The sequence below is a fragment of the Phocoena phocoena genome, chromosome 5, assembly GCF_963924675.1.
Source record: "Phocoena phocoena chromosome 5, mPhoPho1.1, whole genome shotgun sequence".
NCBI classification, from domain to species: Eukaryota; Metazoa; Chordata; class Mammalia; order Artiodactyla; family Phocoenidae; genus Phocoena; species Phocoena phocoena.
Window position 1 is genome coordinate 82,961,302 of NC_089223.1, and position 23,655 is coordinate 82,984,956.

General features: G+C 36.2%; 1 pseudogene across 1 annotated transcript; it reads left to right on the top strand.

Annotated features, from left to right (window-relative positions):
• Positions 1 to 21,229: 21,229 nt before the first annotated feature.
• LOC136123516 (AP-3 complex subunit sigma-2 pseudogene) lies at positions 21,230 to 21,971 on the top strand (annotated as a pseudogene). The gene has a single exon (XR_010655914.1). The product of XR_010655914.1 is annotated as an AP-3 complex subunit sigma-2 pseudogene (transcript).
• Positions 21,972 to 23,655: the final 1,684 nt, after the last annotated feature.

The following is a 23,655-nucleotide window of genomic DNA, read 5'->3' on the forward strand; positions in this document are numbered from 1 at the left end:
TGAGTTGAAAATTGGAACATTTTAAAAATCAGTAAAATAATTAAATTGTCTATAAAATACCCAAAGTTTATGTCCTCCCTCCCTATCTTCCACAAAAGAAAGTTGTAATCAACAGAAGTATTGCCATAGATAGTAATAGGTTCATATACATGTTGCCTGATAAACAAAAAATAAAGACAAAATGTTGGCTGAGAAAATATCTGAACCCAAGAAAAATCTCTGAAGACTTAAATTTGATAGCAATAATTAGAAAATAGCAAATCATATTTTAAGGCAAAGATTTTGAGGAATAATGAATTTTCAAATTAAGGTTTATATTTAACTGAAAAATATAAATATATCAAAATATTCCATAGAAGAGAATTAAATGTTCCTTAGCAGTAGAATCCCAAGAATAAATACTTTTGAAATATTCAATTCTCTCATCTTTTTACAGAATAATTTATTTACTTCATGTGCACAAGCATTCTACTTCCAAGTGATCTTGTTTTCATCCCATTCACATTGGTGTCAGGTCTGTTTATCCACTGTTTTTCAGACTCCCTGTTCTTAAAATTAAGATATTCTGTGCTAATGAAATATTGCCTAAGGTTTGCAATGCCATGAACTAATAGAAATTTATTTTTAATCAGGGATTTAAACCAGAATAAAACCAAAATAAAATGATACAAGATAGGTTTGCTTCTACAAAAACACTCTTTGCTTTTTCCACAATTTCCTTTAGTTTCCTTGATTGTTATTTCTAATTACTACAGAATTTTACATTTGGGTCCAACTACCTTTTAATACTGTTATCTCTTGCAGTGTTCATGACAAGTTTGAATGTAACCATGGAAATCATTGTGCTACCACAAATTTTACATTCTGACTTTGATGTAATATTAAGATGATTATGGATTACAGTTGTTCAAAATTTAAAAGAGTTAGTAGTAAGATGACAAGGAATAAAATGTTAAACACTTAAAAGTTAACAGATTTATGTTATAATGAACATTTCCAAGGTTCTCTTTTTCTGTTTGAATATATTCATTAGAGGGAATAATACCGTTTAAAAACCTTTAAATATATGAAGTTGTCATATTATTACCAATTAAGTTCAAAAATTATTCCTTCAGTGAGAACAGATTTGGTTTACTATCATTATAACTGTAATCAATTAGGTGCAATAAGTATAAAGTCAGTTGCTGTCTTATAAAATCCATATTCTTGATTGTGTCAAACAAGTGACTTTCCAGATATCTCTGATTCATTTAATGTGAATTCATTTAGCTTCTAACAAGTGCCTGAAGGATGTAAGTCACTGCAATGGGTGTGATTTGTCTGTATTTAAATTATTTGGAAGATACTGAGCTGGTTACTGTGATAAAGAGTGGGAGCTGCCCCTTGCTCTGCTTAATTTTGGGAATTTATTAAAATGATATATTTTGGCTTCAAAAAGAAAGACACTCTCAGCATCAGAAAAGTAGAAATCCTAGTGAGTTAGTCAAATGCCAGCTCTTGGATAGTAGACTGCTTTCCCATATGTTATTTTTGGAGTAATGAGGGGATCTTTAAATAACTCTTTATGGAACTATCGTTTTGACTTACTTCATCATTTCATTTAGCTCTCTGCTAAAACATCCCAACCTAAGAGAGCATCCCCTGAAGACTCTATGTAAAATAACAATTCTCAGCTCCCAGCTCTTACACCACTTTATTTTTTTCCTCATAGCACCGGTTACCCCTTAGGATTGTATATCCTTTGTTTAAAAAAAGCCTATAATATAGTTTAAATATTTTAATATACCTACTGACATATAATTTCCATGAGAGCAGAGGCTTTACCTATTTTACTCATTGCTAACCTAGCATCTGGAGGAATATCTGGTAAATACTAAGTGCTAAATAAACATGTTTTCTTGAGTGAATAAATGAATATATTGCTTACTGTTGGGTCGGCATTGCCCTTCAGCAAAGTATGCAACTTACATATTTGACACCACCCTTCGACTTAGGCAGAGTGATCAGAGTTGATTTCTACAAGATACCAAAGTAGTGTAGGGCAAGTCAATTGCATGAAGAGAGCATGGGCTTACCATCTGCTCAGAGGTCTGTTTTTATATTTTATTTCTTGATATCTAACTTATCCTTGATTTACATATATTTTTTCTTTCACACTAATCTTTTTGCAATTCAGAATGGATTGATAAATAGTGAAATAGATAAAACCAAAGTAAATGAATCTTTATTGTACAACTGCTGAGGTTTTCACAAATGGTTAACAACAAGAAATGAGAGGAACAGATAAAAGAACATGGGTGAGATGGTCTGGGTACACTTAAATCTCATTTCTTTACCCAAATATGTAACATTTGGGGAACACATTTAGTAGGTTCTCTTGTTGTTTTTATTCAAATTACTGTTGCTAGGAAAAGATGACTCTTCAGAGTGCTGTATTTTTAAAAAAACAATTTAGTTTTAAAATATTTAATATTTCTTGAAAGAGAGTCCTCTAATACAATGTCCTTGCTGTTCAAATGAAAGTTCACAGGAATTCCACGAGGATAAAGGGTAAATTCTAAAGGAAAACAAATTTGGGTAGAGGACCATCTTCCTGTATTTGTTTTCCTTTATTTATGTTTCTGTCTATACACCATGTCGTTGCTCATGTGCCTCTGGGCACTGTTAGAAATGATCAAGACATTATTAACAATTGATCTTCTACATCTAACTCAGGATAAAAACTAAACTAAATCAATAATTTTACCATTGTACAACACTTTGCTGTAACTTAACTTCTAGGGTAATTTACTGTGTATGTGCATGAATGAGTGAGAATTTTATCCCCAAGTGTGTCTTCAACTCAGCCTTAAGGCACTGTTGCAAAAATGTCATTTTACTCATTCTCATGTTTTACCTGCCCTGGACAATTATAATTTTGGATCTACTAACTACAATTAATTTCTACATCAAAGAAGGGAATGTGATTCCACAGGTGTCTTGTCATTTGTATTCTTATACTAACTGATAAACTTAGGGCTTTGTATTGGATTTACAGAAAACTCAGTGTGAGAAAAATCACTTTACAATCAGCTGGAGACTCCCAGGAGGTAGATTATTCCCTGGGAATAAATGTGTGACTGTGCGAGAGAGATAGAATCAGGGCTGAAAATTCACTTGTCCATTTTACTACAGCTCAGCTAAATGACTAAGCAGTGTGGTAAGAATATGAAAAGAAGGGTTCCATTAAGAGAGTCTCCAGGGGGTTTAGAAAATGAATCTTGTGGTTTCATGATGGGCTTATCTGTGCCTTGTAGTTCTGATCTGAATTGGTCATTTGAGGACAGGTCTTAACTTTTCTTGATCATTTAAATAGTAGTAATGGATCCTGATCTCCACCAAACAAAAATAAAAACATAGTATTAAAACAAAAATTGAAACTCCACAAATCCTAACTTACTATCTAGAAGTAAAATATTTACTGTGTGAACCCAAGTTCTAAGGCTACATCAGAAACATGAGTGTTATTTGTGGCTGGACCCTAAGTTCATAAGCAATAAATGGTTCTGATTCTGACTCAGGCTAATTAAGTTACATTAAGCAAGTCGTTTGACCTTCCAGTACTTCCATGGTTTCCTCATATGTAAAATAAAGATGATTCCTGTCTCAGAACATCTCTAAAGTGATAAAATGATATTGTGGATACAAAAGAGCTTGGAAAGGCGATGATAGTCATTGAAAATAAAACTATGAATAACATTTTCTGTTTATAAAGGTATATGTGTGTGTGTATGTACATATACATAGACATTGGTATATATATGCATATATATCAGGTAAATAGATGGTATAAATGGATTTTACATTATTATTCAGTTTATTTATGAAGTAATTTTGGAAAAAATATAAGACTTGAATAAATGTTTGTGGATGAATAAAGATTAACAGTACTCTAGTTAGAAAACAGGTGAATCATGAGAATTACTGTAAACTTAACCAGGTCAGTTTGGTCATTTGCAATTATTGGATGATTTTTGGTAGATATAGATAAATCTCCCATAGTTACAGATTGTTGGAAGTTTAGGTTGTTCTCCCACAAACTTACTACAAAATAGAAATGAAGGCAAATCTCAAATTCATTCTACCTCATATAAACACACAGTTATATGAAGCCTCAGGTTTCTAATCTTTTAGTCCTTTTTGATAGTATCTTTCTTTAAAGCTTTATCAAAGCACATGCAACAGTATTCTAGCTAAATTTCATGCATGAGTGAGGTGATAAAACCTGCCTGTAACTTTCTGGACATAGGATCTATTTTTTTTAATGTCTCACTGATGAAGTTTTTGAGTGCTGTGGCATAACCAAATATTCCCCATAAGCTCTTTTGTTTATTTTTATGACTTGATTTTTGCATAGCCCAGTGATTTCTGGGAACATATATATGAGGTTTTATTACAGAACTGACTATATTTACAATAAAGCTTCCTATGTGGTGTTTTCAGATGGCTGGAGTACTGTCCAGAAGCACAAACAGCATATGTCACCCGCGTGGAATCTATGCAACTCTATAACTACTCTTTCCCCTTTCTTTCTTTCTTTTCTTTTTCTTTCTTCCTTTCTTTCTTTTCTTAGTTTTTTTCTTTCCTTCCTTCCTTTTTTTTTCTTTCTTTTTTTGGATAAGAAGTGGTCAGTGGCCTAATCACATCTGGAAAATATTGTGCTGGGGGAAAGGAATATAAGTGTGCTTCTAGATAAGCCATGGGACTAACTGAAATTTTTAAAATGCAGGATGAACTTTCTTCTATCATTTAACTTGGAATTTGCCCTGATTGTTAATTTTATTTTCCTCAAGTTTTCACATATCACAGAATCCTATATAATAAACTGTTAGTATTGCGTGAGTAAATGTAAATACCCATAGAAGAACAGCTTGAAATTCCCCCCTTAAATACACCAGTGACAGAGCTAATATTGTAATGGGTAATGGCAACACCTGTCAGGCAGGAGCTGCTATAAATGGGCCAAAGTCATGGCCAATCCATAGAGATACTAGTACTCCTTTATTGAAAACAGAATATAGGGTCTACTTTTTAGTCTCACTAAAAGACCACTCTGTTGATTACTAGATATAGCAATAATTTTGTCAAGTTACTTAAATTGAAGGAAAGTATTTTACAATCATTCTTTCTTGTATGCAGAATTACAGAACCAGGAAAATTAACAATATTAAAAAATAGATATTGTCTAAACTAATGTTGAATGAAATTATAGAATCAGTGCAGCAAGTTTGAATTTATCAAATAATAACCACATGTGTGACTTTAACTCCCATGTTCAAGTCTATCAGCTCAGAGAGTATCCCACATCCACTGGTTCTCAGTATGATTGGGCCCTTGTAGGAATAACAGGGAATTTTAAAAACTTTCTGGGAAATCAGTTGCATTATTTCAATGACATTTCTTCTTTGGACTATGGGTCACTGCCTCAAAGGTTGGTACCAATAACCATGGAGATTTTGTAATGTTCAAAATGAGGGTTGTAGTGATATTCATTTCTAGGCAAAGCAGAATCCTATTAAATAGAATTCACATAATTAGAAAGCTTTGTCAGAATTGTCCTACATGTATGTATGAGCCTTAATTATTTCTGTTTAAAAACAATGAACCTGAGGTTCTGTAAAACCCTAAATTGTCTATTGAATTATCAGTATGCATTTGGAGTAATCAGTATATTCATATTCTACTGAATACTAATAATTTGAAAATGTGTGATACATGGATTATTATATCAGTGCTGAAACAGATCATTCATTGAAGCAGAACTCTTTGAAATGGAAAACTTCACAGACTTGAGTCATTCAGACCTGAGTTAAAATATTGGGTTTGAAAAAAAAAAAAATTGGGTTTGCCACTACTTACCTATAATTTCTGTCATGTCACTTAACTGCTATAAGTCTCAAGATATTCATTTATAAAATGGGTATTATGTCTTGTTTACATGGTTGCTATAAGAATTAATTGAGAAAATATAATATTAAATTCCTGGCATATCCATTCTCTGTGCAAACAAATTGGTTCTAAGTCCCTTTAATTCTCTGATCCTAGTTTTGAATGGTATTTTATGACATCTGTAATTCAATAATTGATGCCATTTTATAGACTATACTTGATTTATAAAAGTACTATTTTGTTAGGGTTGGAAGACCGATAGTGTGATCTAAGCTATAGTATAGAAGATACAATAATAACTTTCTCCATTATAACTTGATAATGTTAATAATAGAGATTATCGGCTTTGGTAAATTTTGTAGTAATTCAAATATAGCCACAAAACTCCCACCAAAGCTCCTCCTGCTTGTGATATCACAGTGGCTAGCAGCAGCAAATTTTTCACCATACCAGCAGAATAGTAAAGTCTCCTCCAATGGAAGGAAGCTTACATGGTTGATCAAGTATGGTAATTGTCCAATGAAATGTGTAAATAATGAAATGTACTAGAGGAGTTGAGGTGTCTTTTTCATTTGGATCTGATAACCAGTTTTGCTTTTTCCTAACTACATATTGACAACAATGTATTGGGAAATCAGAATCAGTTTTGTTTGTTGTGTATATATCACCCAAGGGATACCTGAATATCTTACTGGTAAACAGTGGGTCTACATTCAAATTGGATTGATAGGGTTGCTTACGGAACACATGAGAATAAGTAATTTTCTTGTGGGTCACAGAGTCCTTACATAAATGATATGAAAAGAGATTGTGTGGATAATATTAAAATAAATCTACAAAAGTCTTAAATCACTGAATGTTTAAATTTAACTTTCTTAGAGCAGTATGTTTTATCCTTGAGGTTTTATTATTAAGAAGAAACCAGAATAAGTAAGAGTTCTTGTTTGGGGGGGTGTTTATGATTGTTTGCTTATTTTTATTTTGCAGGAGTTATTACATATTTAAAGTTATTTTGTCACTGGCAATATTGTAAGGGACATAATAGAAATAAATTCCAGCTGTCTCATTTTCCTATAATTGGACCTAAGAATCTTAATAGGCCCTTTGATCAACTGTACAGATTAGGTAACTGCCTTTTAAATGGCATGAAATCAACTGTGTGAATCCAGTGTCATTAATATTCATTTTGATCTGAAATCTGTGTATTTTTACCTACTTTACTTGGAGAAATTTAAGAATATAATAGGTGTACCATGTTGTAGAGCATTTAGGATTTTTCCTGAAAGAATCAGAAAAGTCCTCTTACTTAAATTGTTTCAAGTTAACTTTTCAGGCCTGAGACATCCAGAATGTTTTTTTTTTTTCAGTTGACTAGGCAAAGTCAAGGGACTTCATGAAATAAAAATTTGGTGTTGAGAGATTTCAAGGAGGGATAGCCTTGGTGAACTGCCCAGTCTTTGGATAAAAATACTAAAAGGCTAAACCTTTTGAAATGAGGATAAATAGAAAGAGATGGACTTTTAAAGGGACTGACTCAGGTTTAAATCATCTCAAACTGATGGAATTAAGGTGTTCTGAGAGTGCTAGTTTCCCTAGCATAGTCATTTATCAGATGCAGTTATAAGTTCTCTCTTATGAAAGAGAACAGTTGATATTATATTAGCTTTGTAATATTTTATGTACATTTTCTAGTGTGCAATTAAAAATAACAAGACATTTCAGGAGGCAATGACATATCACTGAAAGCAAGAGAAACAACAGAAAGAGGCCTATAACAATAGAAAGAGTCCTATAGAGAATCCAAGTAATGGAGATATTAAAAGTAAATAATATGAAAGATTATTGAGATTGGTATAGAATTATAAAATATTTTAAGAAATAAGTATAAATTCTTGATGAATATATAATGAAAAATGTTTAACTGAATTTAAGAGCTAAATCAATTAGTTAAACAATAGATTAGGCACAGGTAAAGAGATGAAGTCTGTGAATAGGGACATGGGTCAAAAGAAAATATCAAGACAAATTTAAAGAAACAAAAAAATAATAAACACAAAAGGTTAAAATAGATATATGATAAAGGTGACAGTATAATTTATTTCTAAACTGAAAGAGTTTTGAAAGTAAAATTCATCACTTAGTTAACAGATATTAATTGATATTCATAGGTGGAAATTTTGACAGGTTGGTCAAACCAGGACACATGGTGACTCTACACAGATGATATAGTTAAAAGGCCAAACATTCCTGAAAGTATAATTCAAGCCACAGAAAGGGATAATTGAGAAAATGGAGAGAATAAATGTTCATAGAAATAATGGTAAAGAATTTTCCAAAACTGATGAAAAATACCAAGCCAATGAAATCTCTTCAGGACTATGAAGCCATTCAAATTCTGTCCAAGCTTAATTCCCTTTTTGGTATGAAAGATTAGATTTATAACAAATAAATCATCCAAGTAAATACTCAAAAAAAAAAAAAAAAAACCTATTGGAATGAACTAACAAAGGCACATATTGTTGCAAGTGACAACCAGAGTGTGAGTTTCACATTTTTAGTGGCTAAACTCTGAATGACCAGCTTGCCATATTCTTGACTTGAGGAACCAAAAGAAGGTGCCTCATGTATGAGCCACAGGACAATGCACAGAAAAGCTTAGCAAAGACAGAACCAGAGAGAGTATATCACAAATTTAGTGCATAATCTCTGCCATTTTGTCTACCTGATTATTGCTGTTCATACACATGATAGACAAAGATCCAAATCGTTGTAGCTTTCAGACATGACAAATTTGCAGTTTGAGTTTTACTGAGTTAATTGTCAGTTAAAACAAAAATAATTTTTGAACCTTTATCATGGAACCCAGAACAATATGAACACTCTAACCAAGGTCATGGAGAGTGAGGGGTAGCCAGAATGGTGGTGGAGCTATCCTACCATCCCAAGCTGAAGCTGCCTCAGAGGTGTACCATGGCTGTTCATGTTGCATCTTCCTGTGCTTCAGTTTTCCTTAAAAACTAATAATAGAGTTGCTGTATGATCCAACAATCGCACTCCTGGGCATATATCTAGAAAAAAACTATAACTCAAAAAGATACATGCACCCCAGTGTTTACAGCACCACTAGTACCCAAGACATGAAAGCAATCTAAATGTCCATTGACAGATGAATGGGTAAAGAAGATGTGGTATATATACACAATGGAATACTACACAGCCATAAAAAAGAATGAAATAATACCATTTGCAGCAACATGGCTGGACCTAGAGATTATCATAGTAAATGAAGTCAGAAAGATAAAGACAAATACCATATGATATCACGTATATGTGGAATCAAAAATATGACACAAATGAACATACTTATGAAACAGAAACAGACTCATATAGAAAAAAACTTATGTTGACCAAAGGGGAAAAGAGGTGGGGGAGATAAAGTAGGGGTTGGGATTAGCAGATACAAACTACTATATATAAAATAAACAATAAGGTCATACTGTACAGCATAGGGAAGTATATTCAATATCCTGTAATAAACCATAATGGAAAAGAATACAAAAAAGAATATGTATATATATGTATAATTGAATCACTTTGTTGTACACCAGAAACTAACACAACATTGTAAATCAACTATACTTCAATTAAAAAAAAAAACAACTATGTACTGCTTAAAAGAGACATGCTTAGAAAAATAAAAATTAGCTTCTGCATACATATATTTTATTATTCTATATATAAGAAAGTTGGAAAACTCTTTTAATATCAGAATAAGATAAAATGTTTAGTTAAAAACTGACATTTCATAATGATAAAAATTGGGGGATAGCAGAAATATATAGCAATTCTAAATTTTAAGGTCACATTAACATAATTTCAAATACATAAAACCAATTAGAGCTATAAAGGTAAATAAATACATCAACAATTACATTTGGGAATTTTCAGATAATTATCAGTTACATATAGAAAAAGTAGACTGAAAATTAGAAAATGTATAGAAAATTTTAACAAAAATGAAGTCAACAATCATGGCCTAATTGTCATATAAACAACATTGCATCCAACAAATGAAGAATAAAGATCTCTTTAGATTGCTCAAAGATAATTGAATGAAATTGAATATATGCTGATGCATAAAGCAAGTATCAACATTTCAAATGAATGAAATCATAGAGTATGTTTCAGACCCAGTGGAATTATGATGGATATCATGACAAAAGGAAAGCTAGAATTCCCACCAATAATTTGAATTCATATAATACATTTCTCATAACTTTTATTTATTTATTTATTTTAACATTTTTATAAGACTATAATTGTTTTACAATGGTGTGTTAGTTTCTGCTTTATAACAAAGTGAATCAATTATACATAAACATATGTGCCCATATCACTTCCCTCTTGCATCTCCCTCCCTCCCACCCTCCCTATCCCACTCCTCTAGGTACTCACAAAGCACCCAGCTGATCTCCCTGTGCTATGCAGCTGTTTCCCACTAGCTATCTATTTTACGTTTGGTAGTGTATATATGTCCATGCCACGCTCTCACTTTGTCCAAGCTTACCATACGCCCTCCCCATATCTTCAAGTCCATTCTCTAGTAGGTCTGCATCTTTATTCCCGTCTTGCCCCTAGGATCTTCTGACCATTTTTTTTTTCTTTTTTTAGATTCCATATATATGTGTTAGCATACAGTATTTGTTATTCTCTTTCTGACTTACTTCACTCTGTATGACAGTCTCTAGGTCCATCCACATCACTACAAATAACTCAGTTTTGTTCCTTTATATGGCTGAGTAATATTCCATTGTATATTGCCACATCATCTTTATCCATTCATCTGTTGATGGACACTTAGGTTGCTTCCATGTCCTCACTATTGTAAATAGAGCTTCAATGAACATTTTGGTACATGACTCTTTTTGAATAATGGTTTTCTCAGGGTATATGCCCAGTAGTGGGATTGCTGGGTCATATGGTAGTTCTATTTTGAGTTTTTTAAGGAACCTCCATACTGTTCTCCACAGTGGCTGTATCAATTTACATTCCCACCAACAGTGCAAGAGGGTTTCCTTTTCTCCACATCCTTTGCAGCATTTATTGTTTGTAGATTTTTTGATGATGGCCATTCTGACCAGTGTGAGATGATATGTCATTGTAGTTTTGATTTGCATTTCTCTAAGGATTAATGATGTTGAGCATTCTTTCATGTGTTTGTTGGCAATCTGTATATCTTTTTTGGGGAAATGTCTATTTAGGGCGTCTGCCCATTTTTGGATTGGGTTGTTTGTTTTTTTGATATTGAGCTGCATGAGTTGCTTATATGTTTTGGAGATTAATCCTTTGTCATTGCTTCATTTATAAATATTTTCTCACATTCTAAGGGCTGTCTTTTCGTCTTATTTATGGTTTCCTTTGCTGTGCAAAAGCTTTGAAGTTTCATTAGGTCCCATTTGGTTATTTTTGTTTTTATATCCATTTCTCTAGGAGGTGGGTCAAAAAGGATCTTGCTGTGATTTATATCATTGAGTGTTCTGCCTATGTTTTCCTATAAGAGTTTTATACCATCTGGCCTTACATTTAGGTATTTAATCCATTTTGAGTTTATTTTTCTGTGTGGTGTTAGGGATTGTTCTAATTTCATTGTTTTACATGTACTGGTCCAGTTTTCCCAGCACCACTTATTGAAGAAGCTGTCTTTTCTCCACTGTATATTCTTGCCTCCTTTATCAAAGATAAGGTGACCATATGTGCGTGGGTTTATGTCTGGGCTTTCTATCCTGTTCCATTGATCTAAATTTCTGTTTTTGTGCTACTACCATACTGTATTGATTACTGTAGCTTTGTAGTATAGTCTGAAGTTAGGGAGCCTGACCCTCCAGCTCTGTTTTTCTTTCTCAAGATTGCTTTGGCTATTCGGGGTCTTTTGTGTTTCCATACAAATTGTGAAATTTGTAGTTTTAGTACTGTGAAAATAGCCAGTGGTGGTTTGATAGGGATTGCATTGAATCTGTAAATTACTTTGGGTAGTAGAGTCATTTTCACAATGTTGATTCTTCCAATCCAAGAACATGGTATATCTCTCCATTTGTTTGTATCATCTTTAATTTCTTTCATCAGTGTCTTATAATTTTCTGCATACAGTTCTTTTGTCTCCTTAGGTAGGTTTATTTTAGATATTTTATTCTTTTTGTTGCAATGGTAAATGGGAGTGTTTTCTTAATTTCACTTTCAGATTTTTCGTCATTAGTGTATAGGAATGCAAAAGATTTCTGTGCATTAATTTTGAATCCTGCTACTTTACCAAATTCATTGATTAGCTCTAGTAGTTTTCTGGTAGCATCTTTAGGACTCTCTATGTATAGTATCATGTCACCTGCAAACAGTGACAGCTTTACTTCTTCTTTTCCAATTTGGATTCCTTTTATTTCTTTTTCTTCTCTGATGGCCGAAAGTTCCAATACTATGTTGAAAAATAGTCGTGAGAGTGGGCAACCTTGTCTTGTTCCTGATCTTAGTGTAAATGCTTTCAGTTAATTACCATTCAGGACGATGTTGGCTGTGGGTTTGTCATATATGGCCTTATTATGTTGAGGAAAGTTCCCTCTATGCCTTCTTTTTGGACGGTTTTTATCATAAATGGGTGTTGAATTTTGTTGAAAGCTTTCTCTGTATCTATTGAGATGCTCATATGCTTTTTCTCCTTCAATTTGTTAATATGGTGTATCATGTTGATTGATTTGTGTATATTGAAGAATCCTTGCATTTCTTGGATAAACCCCACTTGATCATAGTGTGTGATCCTTTTAATGTGCTGTTGGATTCTGTTTGCTAGTATTTTGTTGTTGATTTTTGCATCTATGTTCATCAGTGATATTGGCCTGTAGTTTTCTTTCTTTGTGACATCTTTGTCTGGTTTTGGTATCAGAGTGATGGTGGGCATTTAGAATGAGTTTGGGAGTGTTCCTCCCTTTGCTATATTTTGGAAGAGTTTGAGAAGGATAGTTGTTAGCTCTTCTCTAAATGTTTGTTAGAATTCGCCTGTGAAGCCATCTGGCCCTGAGCTTTTGTTTGTGGGAAAATTTTTAATCACAATTTCAAATTCAGTCCTTGTGATTGGTCTGTTCATACTTTCTATTTCTTCCTGGTTCAGTCTCGGAAGGTTGTGCATTTCTAAGAATTTGTCCATTTCTTCCAGGTTGTCCATTTTATTGGCATATAGTTACCTGTAGTAATCTCTCACGATAGTTTGTATTACTGCAGTGTCAGTTGTTACTTTCCCTTATTCATTTCTAATTCTATTGATTTGAGTCTTCTCCCTTTTTTTCTTGATAAGTCTGGCTAATGATTTATCAATTTTGTTTATCTTCTCACAGAACCACCTTTTAGTTTTATTGACCTTTGCTATGGTTTCCGTCATTTCTTTTTCATTTATTTCTCATCTGATCTTTATGATTTCTTTCCTTTTGCTAACTTTGGGGTCTCTCGTTCTTCTTTCTCTAATTGCTTTTATGTAAGGTTAGCTTGTTCATTTTAGATGTTTCTTCTTTCTTAAGGTAGGCTTGTATAGGTATGAACTTCCCTCTTAGAAGACCTTTTATGGCACCCTATAAGTTTTGGGCTGTTATGTTTTCATTGTTATTTGTTTCTAGGTATTTTTTGATTTCCTCTTTGATTTCTTCAGTGATCTCTTGGTTATTAAGTAGTGTGTTGTTTAGCATCCATGTGTTTTTATTTCTTACAGTTTTTTTCCTGTAATTGATATCTAGTCTCATAGCATTGTGGTCAGAAAAGATACTTGATACGATTTCAATTTTCTTAAATTTACCAAGGCTTAATTGGTGACCCAGGATATGAGCTATCCTGGAGAATGTTCCTTGAGCACTTGAGAAGAATGTGTATTCTGTTGTTTTTGGATGGAATGTCCAATAAATATCAGTTAAGTCCATCTTGTTTAATGTATTATTTAAAGCTTGTATTTCCTTATTTATTTTTATTTTGGATGATCTGTCCATTGGTGAAAGTGGGGTGTTAAAGTTCCCTACTATGATTGTATTCCTGTCAATTTCCCCTTTTATGGCTGTTAGTATTTGCCTTATGTACTGAGGTGCTCCTATGTTGGTTGCATAAGTATTTACAATTGTTATATCCTCTTTTTGGATCGATCCCTTGATCATTATGTAGTGTCCTTCTTTGTCCCTTGTAATAGTCTTTATTTTAAAGTCTATTTTGTCTGATATGAGAATTTCTATTCCAGCTTTCTTTGATTTCCATTTGCATGGTATATCTTTTTCCATCCCCTCACTTTCAGTCTGTATGTGTCCCTACGTCTGAAATGGGTCTCTTGCAGACAGCACATATACAGGTCTTGTTTTTCTATCCATTCAGCCAATCTATGTCTTTTGGTTGGAGCATTTAATCTGTTTATATTTAAGGTAATTTTCCATATGTATGTTCCTATTACGATTTTCTTAATTGTTATGTGTTTATTATTGTAGGTCTTTTCCTTCTCATGTGTTCCTGCCTAGAGAAGTTCCTTTAGCATTTGTTGTAAAGCTGGTTTGGTGGTGCTGAATTCTCTTAGCTTTTGCTTGTCTGTAAAGCTTTTAATTTCTCTGTCAAATCTGAATGAGATCATTGCTGTGTAGAGTAATCTTCGTTGCAGGTTTTTCTCCTTCATCACTTTAAATATGTCCTGCCACTCCCTTCAGGCTTGCAGAGTTTATGCTGAAAGATCAGCTGTTAACCTTATGGGGATTCCCTTATGTGTTATATGTTATTTTTCCCTTGCTGCTTTTAATATTTGTTCTTTGTATTTAATTTTTGATAGTTTGATTAATATGTGTTTTGGCATGTTTCTCCTTGGACTTATCCTGTATGGGACTCTCTGTGCTTCCTGGACTTGATTAACTATTTCCTTTCCCATATTAGGGAAGTTTTCAACTATAATCTCTTCAAACATTTTTTCAGTCCCTTTCTTTTTCTCTTCTTCTTCTGGGGACCCTATAATTCGAATGTTGGTGCATTTAATGTTGTCCCAGAGGTCTCTGAGACTGTCCTCAATTCTTTTCATTCTTTTTTCTTTATTCTGCTCTGCAGTAGTTATTTCCAGTATTTTATCTTCCAGGTCACTTATCCGTTCTTCTGCCTCAGTTATTCTGCTATTGATCTCTTCTATAGAATTTTTAATTTCATTTGTGTTGTTTATCACTGTTCGTTTGCTCTTTAGTTCTTCTAGGTTCTTATTAAATGTTTCTTGTATTTTCTCCATCCTATTTCCAAGAATTTGGATCATCTTTTCTATCATTATTCTGAATTTTCAGGTAGACTGCCTATTTCCTCTTCATTTGTTAGGTCTGGTGGTTTTCTGCCTTGCTGCTTCATCTGCTGTGTGTTTCTCTGTCTTCTCATTTTGCTTAACTTACCGTGTTTGGGGTCTCCTTTTTGCAGTCTGCAGGTTCGTAGTTTCTGTTGTTTTCAGTGTCTGTCCCCAGTGGCTAAGTTGGGTTCAGTGCATTGTGTAGGTTTCCTGGTGGAGGGGACTAGTGCCTGTTTTCTGGTGGATGAGACTGGATCTTGTGTTTCTTGTGGGCAGGTCAACACCTGTTGGTGTGCTTTGGGGGGTCTGTGGCCTTATTATGATTTTAGGCAGCCTCTGTGCTAATGCATGGTGTTGTGTTCCTGTCTTGCTAGTTGTTTGGCATAGGGTGTCCTGCCCTGTAACTTTCTGGTCATTGAGTGGAGCTGGGTTTTAGTGTTGAGATGGAGATCTCTTAGAGATTTTCGTCATTTGATATTACATGGAATTGGGAGGTCTCTTGTGGGCAATGTCCTGCACTTGGCTCTCCCACCTCAGTGGCACAGCCCTGATGCCTGGCTGGAGCACCAAGAGCCTGTCCTCCACACAGCTCTGAATCAAAGGGAGAAAAAACAGAAAGAAAGAAAGAAGATAAAGTAAAGTAAAATCAAATAAAATAAAGGTATTAAAATAAAAAATAATTATTAAGAAAAAAAATTTTTATGTATAAAAAAAATACAAAAACGGACAGACAGAATCATAGGACAAATGGTAAAAGCAAAGCTATACAGACAAAATCACACACAGAAGCATACACATACACACTCACAAAAAGAGAAAAAGGGAAAAAAAAAAATATATCGTTGCTCCCAAAGTCCACCTCCTCAATTTGGGATGATTCATTGTCTAGTCATGTATTCCACAGATGCAGGGTACATCAAGTTGATTGTGGAGATTTAATCCTCTGTGCCTGAGGCTGCTAGGATACATTTCCCTTTCTCTTCTTTGTTCGCATAGTTCCCGGGGTTCAGCTTTGGATTTGGCCCCGCCTCTGTGTGTAGGTCGCGTGAGGGCATCTGTTCTTCGCTCAGACAGGACAGTGTTAAAGGAGCAGCTGATTCGGGGCTCTGGCTCCCTCAGGCCGGGGGCAAGGAGGGGTACAGATTGCTGGGAGAGCCTGCAGCGGCAGAGGCCTGCGTGACGTTGTACCAGCCTGAGGCGCGCCATGCATTCTCCTGGGAAAGTTGTCCCTGGATCACGGGACCCTGGAAGTGGCGGGCTGCACAGGCTCCCAGGCGGGGTGGTGTGGAGAGTGACCTGTGCTTGCACACAGGCTTCTTGGTGGTGGCAACAGCAGTGTTAGCGTCCCATGCCCGTCTCTGTGGTCCGCGCTGATAGCCGCGGCCTGTGCCTGTCTCTGGAGCTCCTTTAAGTGGCGTTCTTAATCCGCTCTTGTGCACCAGGAAACAAAGAGGCAAGAAAAAATCTCTTGCCTCTTCGGCAGCTCCAGACATTTTCCTGGACTCCCTCCCGGCTAGCTGTGGTGCACTAGCCCCTGCAGGCTGTGTTCACGCCGCCAACCCCAGTCCTGTCCCTGTGATCCAACCAAAGCCCAAGCCTCAGCTCGCAGTCCCGCCCACCCCGGAGGGTGAGCAGACAAGCCTCTCGGGCTGGCGAGTGCTGGTCGGCACCAATCCTCTGTGCAGGAATCTCTCCACTTTGTCCTTCGCACCCCTGTGGCTGCGCTCTCCTCCGTGGCTCCGAAGCTCCCCCCTCCACCACCCGCAGTCTGCCCACGAAGGGGCTTACTAGTGTGTGGAAACCTTTCCTCCTTCACAGCTTCTTCCCACTGGTGCAGGTTCTGTCCCTATTCTTTTTTTTTTTAAGGAAGATGTTGGTGGTAGGAGTTTATTAATTAATTTATTTATTTTTGCTGTGTTGGGTCTTCGTTTCTGTGCGATGCCTTTCTCTAGTTGTGGCAAGTGGGGGCCACTCTTCATCGCGGTGTGCGGGCCTCTCACTGTTGCGGCCTCTCTTGTTGAGGAGCACAGGCTCCAGACACGCAGGCTCAGTAGTTGTGGCTCACAGGCCTAGTTGCTCCATGGCACGTGGGATCCTCCCAAACCAGGGCTCGAATCCGTGTCCCCTGCATTAGCAGGCAGATTCTCAACCACTGTGCCGCCAGAGAAGCCCCCGTCCCTATTCTTTTGTCTGTTTTTTCTTTTGCCCTACCCAGGTACCTGAGGAGTTTCTTGCCTTTTGGGAGGTCTGAGGTCTTCTGCCAGCGTTCAGTAGGTGTTCTGTAGTAGTTGTTCCACATGTAGATGTATTTCTGATGTATTTGTGGGGAGGAAGGTGATCTCCACATCTTACTCTTCTGGCATCTTGAAGCTCCTACCCTCATAACTTTTAGATTTAAAGCAAACATCACAATGGAAGTAAGTAAATTTGACATATCAAAATTTGGGCAATGCAGTTATATTTCACTAATAGGAAATTTAGAGCCATAATGCCTACTTTAAAAAGGGGACTGAACATCAGTTATCCAAGACTATGATAAATAAAGTTAGAAAAAAATCAACAAATCATACCTAAAAATAGCAAAAGGTAGAAAACAATACAGAAATGAACAGATATTATTAAAATTGAAAATCAACCTATGATAGAGGTGATTAACTAAGGCACCGTCTGCCTTAGTTCTTTGTAAAGACCAATACAATTGAGAAATGCCTGGAACCTCTGGCAAGAATGATCAAGGACGAGAGTAACTAATAAGTAACCAATATCATAAATGTGAAAATGTTACTAAATATATCTCTAACTTTAGAGAAATTTATAAATCTGGTTGTTATTATGAATGTTAGGTCAATAATTTTGGAAACTAACTGTATACGTTCTAGAAAAATAAATTTACCAGAATCTCACATAAGATAAAACATTAGAATTGTTGATATACATTTAATATTAAGATTAGTGACTTTCTATAACTCTAGGCCCAGATTGGTTCACTGATGAAATCTAACAAATATTTAAGGAGGGAATAGCATCTCTCTTTACAAAAGCTCTAATAATTAAATAAGAAGAGGAGAAAAGATATTTCTCAACTCTTTATGAAATCAACATTGCTTTGATATCAAAACTTGACAAGTTCATGGTAATAAAAATACAAATCAGTCTTATTCACGTACATAGAAGCAAAAATCCTAAACAAATATCAGCCAATAAAACTCAGTGGTTTAAAGAGGCTGTTACATCAAGAACCAAGGAGGTAGTATTCTAGGAATTCCAGAATGGTTTGCTATTTGAAAATCTATCAATACAGTTCAATATGTTAATATACTACTACTAATAAAAATGATATAATTATTTCAAAATATTCAGAAAAATAATTTGATATTATTCAGTACCCATTCGTAAGCAATCATTGGAAACTAGGATTAGAGGATAACTTTATTAAGATGATAACTATACTTAGCGTATTCAGAATAGATCACATATATCTGCGAATTTTAAAAAAAGTCTGCTTTATTCACATGGTACTTCATCTCCTTACAAAGCTGTATGTAATTTCCTTTGTGTTGGGAACCATGTTATACAATTAATTTTGTGTTTTTCTTTGGCAAATACAAATACTGGGAAAATAGTACACAGTTAATTACAAAGTCAGTGCTTTTTCATCTCTTTACTTGAAATTCTGTTGATTCATATCTTTGTATTGCTAATTCCTTCTCTTTATTCTGATTTACTCAAAGATCATCTTTTCAGGTAGGAGTTCTCCAAGCATCTTGGCCAAAATGATTCCCTGAGGTCTCTCTGAACAAGTATTCAGCTAAGTTACCAGGGATAAAAATAATCACCATATGTGATTACACATTCATATTTGCATGTCACATTATTTTTTGAGTGCTTCTAAGTGTCAAGGGTTCTTCTACTTACCAAGGATAGAGTAGTGATGAAAACACAATCCCTGATCTGCTTTATTTTGGAAGGAGTGAGACAGTTAAAATAACAAATATTAAAACTTCAGAAAATGACAAAGACTCCTTGATAATAAATCACAGTAGCAGATATAAAACAAATTGTTGTAGTACTTTTCATCCTTGGGTTCTTCCTTTCAGTGGCCACCTAAGATTAATAATATATGTTCATAATTCAAGAAAATACATTGTGATAATCACTTTTGGTTTAAAGATACATGCTCCCAAAAAACAGTGAAAGGAGATTATATACATATTTTTATGGTAATCCTTACAACTAAATTAAAAATAAAGTCTATGTGTTTTGATCAACATTTTAAAATAATAGTACCACATACTGAGGACTTTCAAGTATATTTAAAACAATTTTAATGGATTATTTAGTAGAAGTTCTATATTAATAATATCACTTTTCCTTTCCTCTAACCTCCAGAATTTATACTACAATTTGTAGAGCACATACTTCTTTTTATAAAGCTCTTGTCATTTTGTAGTGGTGCATTACTAATCAGACAATTATTCCATACTGGTAAAACATTACTTAAAGTATTTATTATAGCTCGTAGACTATTAAAGTTACCCAGTTATAAATTGCTTACGTTACCTAAGGTGTCATTTGCTACACAGTTCAAAACTACTTGTCCTTTCTCAAAGCAAGTGTTGCATAATTATAGTAAGTGACTGCAATTATAAACACATAACTTTCAAGAATGACATTTATTGACTTAATTGAAGTAAATTTCGATGAAATTTTTTTCCTCAAACATAAAATTAATAAAGACTATCCTTTGTAGAAAATCTCAATCATGTACATTTTGTAATTTTTACCTCCTGTGTTCATTTATGTATTCTTTTGTTCAATGAATACTTTTAGAATATTTAGTATATATAAGGAAATGTACACAAGAAAGTCAACAGAACCAGCACTATAAGGTAATGGGTGTTAATTAAACTGTCAAGCAAGTGGCATGTGTGGCTTATTATTAGGAGTAGAAGTCTGAACACTTCTGTCCACTGCATTTTGATATCAGAGTTGCCAGAGAAAACACAATGCAGTCAAGCATTGGATGGAACAATGATTTACTCACCTAGAGATAAGGCAGAGCAAGATTAACTTCATTAGTGGGTGTCAGTACCCCATTGCCAGCAGGTCCCTCCCAGCAGTGGACACAGGGCAATTAACCTGCAGAAATCCCTCTTGCGCTGCAGCAAAATGATCCTGTTCCCTCCCGGCAAGGGACAGATATAGTAGTGGGTTGGCCAGGTGCCATATGAGGCACATGCTTAAGCAAAACAAAGAAATACACATTGAGTCTGAACAGCAAAAGCCATTCCCACACAATGTGATAAATGCAGCACAAGCTGTGAGGTTTCTTTATCTCTTGGTAAAGAAGTGTTCCTTCCTCAAGGCCCATTCTTATGTGGCCAAGTAGAAACCCAAAAACTGCATGTAGGATATTGCCTTTCCCAACAGAATTCCTGCTGAATTCATGCTCAGTGGGAGCCACCTAGGAGATTGGCCCACCCATATGCAATCTTAGCTTGACTTGGTAAATGTATGGTGGCTAAATTGAGAGAGACTACATTCTACGATAATCCATATTGGTCAGATAATATGGAATTCTACCTTATTTTTAACATCGTATCTTAGAAGAGCATTACCGTAAGACTGTACATAGAGAAAAATATTCAGAACAGTAAGACTGGAAATTTTCGTTTAAGGCAGAGTTGAAGGAGTTGGGGATGTCCAGTGCTAGCCAAAGAAAAATAAAATGCATATTGAGGAAAGATAAAGGAAGTATAATTTGTGCTAAATTTCTCATAATAAGGGTGCAATTCTCGATAAGGTTCTAATTTACATAGTAACTTATATGTAAATACAAAATAAATTTACAATAATTAATAAAAATATTTTAAAGAGACAGAAACATAGAGTTAAAGTAGACAAAAAAATCTATAAAATATATAAATGGGAGATGCTCTCTGGAAGTAGCCGGTGGTGAAAGAAGCATGGCGGGCAAAGATGATTCAGGCAATTCTGGTTTTCAATAATCATGGGAAGCCCCAGCTGGTCTGCTTCTACCAGCGTTTCCCAGAAGAAATTCAACAGCAGATTATTTGAGAGACCTTCCATCTAATTCTCAAGCGGGATGACAACATCTGTAACTTCTTGGGAGGTGGAAGTTTGACAGGTGGCTCTGACTACAAACTGATTTATCAGCATTATGCTACCCTCTATTTTGTATTTTGTGTGGATTCATCAGAGAGTGAACTTGGACCTCATCCAGGTTTTTGTGGAGACTCTGGATATGTATTTCAAAATGTTTGTGAATTGGATTTGATCTTCCATATGGATAAGGTGCACTACATTCTTCAGGAGGTGGTGATGGGTGGGATGGTGTTGGAAACAAACATGAATGAAATCGTGGCTCAGATTGAAGCTCAGAACAGGCCGGAGAAATCCAAGGGTGGCCTTTCAGCAGCGCCCGCCCGGGCCGTGTCTGCCGTGAAAAACATCAACCTGCCAGAGATGCCTCGGAATATCAACATTGGCGATCTCAACATCAAGGTCCCCAACCTGTATCAGTTTGTCTGAGGGTGGAAGATGGCTGAACTGAGTCCTTGGAACCAGCAAAGCTGAGCCAGTCCTGCAGCAAAACCCGCTCTGCGCCCTGGAGGAGTCCCACCTCGGGCAGTGGTCCCTGCTGTCCTGAATCGGGAAGGAGTCCTGTGTCCACTGCCAGCCTGTGCTTGCATCTCACCTATGAAGCACATGCCTAGTGGCTCTACTAGAGTTGGCACAGCCAGAATCCTTTTGTATAGCCACAATGTCTCATCACCATCTCCTGTGGCATACACTCCCCACTGCCACAGTCCTGGCTCTGCTCTCCCAGGTGTTTATGTGCAGGACACAATCCAAATCATAAGCCTGTTGTTTGCCTGCCCCCACATTTCTGCCAATAGGGAGGGCACACCCCCACAGCCAGATGGGTCCCCCTCAAAGGGGAGAGGCCCTGTGTCTGTAGAAGGCAAAGCTGACAACATGTGGAACATAGAATTATGACTCTTCCAGGTTTAAAATACATTCTCCCCCCGAGGAGCAGAGGGGTCAGTTATGAATGATGGGTCTTCTTTGTCCAGGAAGCCCACTGTTGTCTACACCAGCTTCTGGAGCACGAGAGCATGAGCTGGGGTCATGTGTTCTGGACCTGGCACAGGCGAAGGCTGGGGACATGGGCTGCCTGCTGGCTGAGACCGGTGGCAGTGCAGCATCTTCTCCCCAGTGTGCGAGGGGTCCCTGCCTGAGCTCACTCTGGGCATTCCCTGTTCCCCTCAGATGACAGTCCTCTAGAGCTAGCTGTGGAAACCTGTATATGTTTATGTGTGATTAGAGTCTTTCTTCCTGTGGTTAACTTAGAGCTGAAGCTGCTCCTCAAAGTAGTGCCTCTTACTCCTGTGCTGCCTCGGGGCCAGGTCTCAGGTATGATGTTGAGCTCCCTTGAGATTAGGGAGCTCGCTGCACCATCATGGTAAAGCCTCCCGGCCTGGGGACTTCTCGTGCCTGCTGGCTGGTGGCCCAAACTGTTTCCTCAGGCCTCCTGATGCTGTCGCAGAGCCCATCTGAGATGGTGCCTGGCAGGACCGTGGTCAGGACCACGTCTTTTCCCGCTTTGAACAGTGATTCCTGTGCTTGGTGCCCTTTGCTCCCTGTAGCCTCTTAACCTCAGTCTTTCGGAACATCTCTGTTCCGAGATAACCTCAGAGATGGGCAGTGTTGATCAGAATGTAGGCCCTCTTATGTTGGAAGAGGGAAATGTAGATTAATATATCTATCTGATGTTAAAACCTCTAATATTCTTTTAAAGAATTTATTTATTTTTTAAACAAATATTTCAACATACTCACATCCCTCTCACATTTGCTGAAAGTGATATAGGAACAAAGAAGGGAAACGATACTTATTTTGCACCTACTGTAAGGTGGCATGAGCGAGATCCTTCCACAATCCCTACAACAGACATTGTTATCTCCATTTTGAAAGTCAAGAAAGTAAGACTCAGAGAGGTCAAGTAACCTGCTTTAGGTCACAAGGGCTAAGAATTGAGACTGTCTGTCTGCCTAAATCCACAGTTCATTTCTTTTCATTGCTCAAATGGCTTCTCTCAATTTTATTTTCTTTCTTATGGATAAGGAAACCTCAAAAAGTTTGGGTAGCTTCTCAGAAACTGTGATAAAAACCAGCTTGGTAGCCAGTGACAGCATCAAAGAGTGTAAGCTGGGGGGTCCTCCACGTGCCTCCGTTGAACTGGTGAGGAAGCAGAAGCCCAGAGTGTTGTGTTAAGTGTTGTATCAAGGGTCACAAAGCTAGAACCAAGTCATTTTTCTCTTTTTAAAAAATTTTATTAGGGCTTCCCTGGTGGCGCAGTGGTTGAGAGTCCGCCTGCCGAT